The sequence below is a fragment of the Haplochromis burtoni genome, unplaced genomic scaffold, assembly GCF_018398535.1.
Source record: "Haplochromis burtoni strain Fernald_Lab_line unplaced genomic scaffold, NCSU_Asbu1 Contig_647, whole genome shotgun sequence".
Classification (NCBI taxonomy): domain Eukaryota; kingdom Metazoa; phylum Chordata; class Actinopteri; order Cichliformes; family Cichlidae; genus Haplochromis; species Haplochromis burtoni.
This window is the reverse complement of record NW_024583008.1, coordinates 212,750-216,031: the sequence shown is the minus strand read 5'-3', so window position 1 is coordinate 216,031 and position 3,282 is coordinate 212,750. Positions and strand designations below refer to the sequence as shown.

At 48.2% G+C, this 3,282-nt stretch overlaps 1 protein-coding gene across 1 annotated transcript in view; it reads right to left on the bottom strand.

The window, feature by feature from the left end:
- The window catches only part of cfap77 (cilia and flagella associated protein 77), a gene marked incomplete at its 3' end in the record, with an annotated part of 6,775 nt that extends 3,693 nt beyond the window's left edge, over positions 1-3,082 (bottom strand). Inside the window, 2 exon segments of the mRNA XM_042215035.1 lie at positions 988-1,081; positions 2,142-3,082.
- Between the last annotated feature and the right edge of the window lie 200 nt (positions 3,083-3,282).

Below are 3,282 nucleotides of genomic sequence, written 5' to 3'. Positions count from 1 at the left end.
TGTGTGTGTGTGTGTGTGTGTGTCTGTGTCTGTGTGTGTGTGTGTGTGTGTCTGTGTGTGTGTGTCTGTGTGTGTGTGTGTGTGTCTGTGTCTGTGTCTGTGTGTGTGTTTGTGTGTATGTGTGTGTGTGTGTATGTGTGTGTCTGTGTGTGCTGTGTCTGTGCTGTGTGTGTGTGTTGTGTGATCTGTGTGTGTCTGTCTGTGTTGTGTGTGTCTTGTCTGGTCTGTCTGTGTGTCTGTGTGTGTGTGTTGTGTGTGTGTGTGTGTCTGTGTGCGTGTCTGTGTGTGTGTGTGTGTGTGTCTGTGTGCGTGTGTGTGTGTGTGTGTTGTGTGCTGTGTGTGACTGTGTGCTGTGTGTGTCTGTGTGTCTGTGATGTGTCTGTCTGTGTGTGTGCTGTCTGTCTGTGTGTGTGTGTGTGTGTGTGTGTCTGGTGTGTGTGTGTGTGTCTGTGTGTGTGTGTGTCTGTGCTGTGTGTGGTGTGTGTGTCTGTGTGTGTGAGTGTTGTGTGTGTGTGTCTGTGTGTGTCTGTGTGTGTCTGTGTGTGAGTGTGTGTGTGTCTGTGTGTGTGTTGTGTGTGTGTGTTGTGTGTGTGTGTGTGTGTGTGTCTGTTGTGTCTGTGTCTGTGTGTGTCTGTGTGGTGTCTGTGAGTGTGTGTGTGTGTGTGTGTCTGTGTGTGTGTGTGTGTGTGTCTGTGAGTGTCTGTGTGTGTGTTTGTCTGTGTGTGTGTGTGTGTTGTCTGTGTGTGTTGTGTCTGAGTGTGTGGTCTGTGTGGGTGTCTGTGTGTGTGTGTGTCTGTTGTGTGTGTGTCTGTTTGTGTGTCTGTGTGTGTGTCTGTGTGTGTTGTGTGTGTGTGTGTGTGTGTGTGCTGTGTGTGTGTGTGTGTGTGTGTGTGTTTCTGTGTGTGTGTGTTTCTGTGTGTGTTTCTGTGTGTGTGTCTGTTTCTTTTTCCTCCCCCCCTTCCTTCCTTTTTTTTTTTTTTTTTTTTTTTTTGCTCCGTGTCCTGCGGAGTTGAGCTGACACGTTGCTATGGTAACGGGACGCTAACTGTGTCACACAGAGCATGCGCAGTACGGAAGCTCCCTAAAAGGTGAAAAAACACGAGGTGAAGGGACGTAGGCGCTGTGGGCGTGCCTCCTATCTGATCAATAACGTCATGTCAGCGTGAGCCAATAATTGATCCGTTAAACACTCGTGAATGACTTTACCGAGCAGACGTGACACCGTGTCCTCAGGGTTTGCTACACTTCATTTCTATGCGTTACCACGCCCTCCTGTGGCTCCCACATGAACTGCATCTGACTCAGTGACCACCGAATGAACCCACGTCACAGCCCAGTGTCCGTGAGCAGAGAAAACAGCTGCTCGGCATGAACACGTTTCCTTTTTTCAAACCTCAACCGACTGCTGCAAACATGACGTCATTTCACTGCTCAGGGAGACGTCCACGCGCTGTACGACTGACATCTCAGCGTTTCCTGCTCTAACATACGCGTGCCGTGTTGTGACGTGTTCCTCTTTGCCCTGACTGCTTTAGAAAGTGTCCCTGCTGCCCATCAGGCATCTGAACCACACAGGATCTTGGATGTTCAGAGAGACCCGTTATCTGGTGTGACGGACCGAGCAGCGAAGCAAACTTAGGCACAGCTTAAAATCCAAAAAATGATTTGTTTTTAATGTAACCCACAAACGTAATTGGTTAAATCATGCAGAAAGGATCAAAGTCTTGGGCCCATAAAACAGGTCAAAAGTTAACAAACGGACCTCACTTAATAACGAGACAAAGGGAAACTTAAATAGAGGCTGACCAGCCCACAAAAAGGGCTAAAACACACAAAACCTAACTAAAACTAACATAATGGACTCCAATTCCCCCCATGGTCCCGAGTTATGGAATGAGCCAATTTGCAGCTTTCTATCAAGGCTTGCTCCGCCCCTTTTCCACCTCTTGGCTCTTCAGTCAAGTGACTGGAGCAGCTGCAACTAAGGTAATTTACTAAGGAAAGATTAAATCATGCATAACAGTGTAAACTGAAATGTGCGCACTTATTTTAGAAGGCAGTGTTATGTATCAGCCTCTACACAACATGGTGATATTACCGCTGTGTGGCTGTGCGTGCAGCCGTGCGTGCAGCCGTCACACCTGGGCTGGACTCCACACGCTCTGTGGCCACAGTCTGACCTTGAGGCCGATCTGAAGTTGCTGAACTTCTCTCGTTCTTCGATGAAAGTATTCTCTCAGTTTCTGTTGCCCTGTTTCTAATAAGTGCTGCAGTGTGTTAGTGAGCGTTTCAGCCTTTGTGATGTTGTTGGAAGTCTTGACCTCATGTGTCGAGCCATTAACAGCCGGGCCGATGACGCTCCAACGTCCTCCAACAGAGATCAGAGTGAGGACAGATAAGGATCTGTTCCCTCAGCGTTTGCCTTTTTAACAAGAGTCTCACTGTTTGTGCTCCTCTCTCTGCCACCCCGTCTGACTGTGCGTGGTGGGGGCTTGTTGTGTTGTGAGACACTCCCACTTTTTTGCAAAGTCTTCCAGGGAGCTGAACTCCGGTCCGTTATCTGAAATCACTGTTTCAGGGATTCCAAGTCATAAGTGATGACTGTTGCACTTCCTGTGTCTGACTTCAGCCACTCAACCTCAGTGAAATTGGAATAGTAATCCACTCAGAGGAGGTCAAAGGTCCACAAGTATCTCCTGCCAGGGTGTTTCTGTGTGGATGTCGTGGATCTTTGGTCTGTTGTTTCTGCTGAGTGCTGCACACATCACAGCTGTTCACATCTCAGTGATTGTTGTAGAGACCCACCCTTTGGCACATCCCAGCACACCCACTCACTTCACCAGATGCACCTTGTTTAGTTCTCTCACCTTTGATTGGGTGTGGTGCTTGTCCTCGATTGCACTCACCTGTCACACATTATATGTCACACATTATATAAGGACTGCATTCACTTTTGGCTCACTCTTTCTTCACTTCCACACGGGGCGGCAGCTGAGCTGTGGCAGTCCATGTGTGTCTTTGTTTCCTTCCTTCTTTGCCTTATTTATTTGAGAATAAAAGGAGAACCCTGAAAATAATTCTGCATTAGATGGCTGCTTTTCTTATTCTAACCGGATGAGCCCATGAGCTGATTGCTTCAGCCCTGAACCTTCCTCCCTTCAAAACATGGTCCTCCGAGCTGGAGCAGTGTTAGCGTCATGGATTCAAAGCAGCCATTGACTGAAGGTTTGAGAAGATCCAGTCGTGATAGTCGACCTCCTGCCTACCTGCAGCAGTATGACG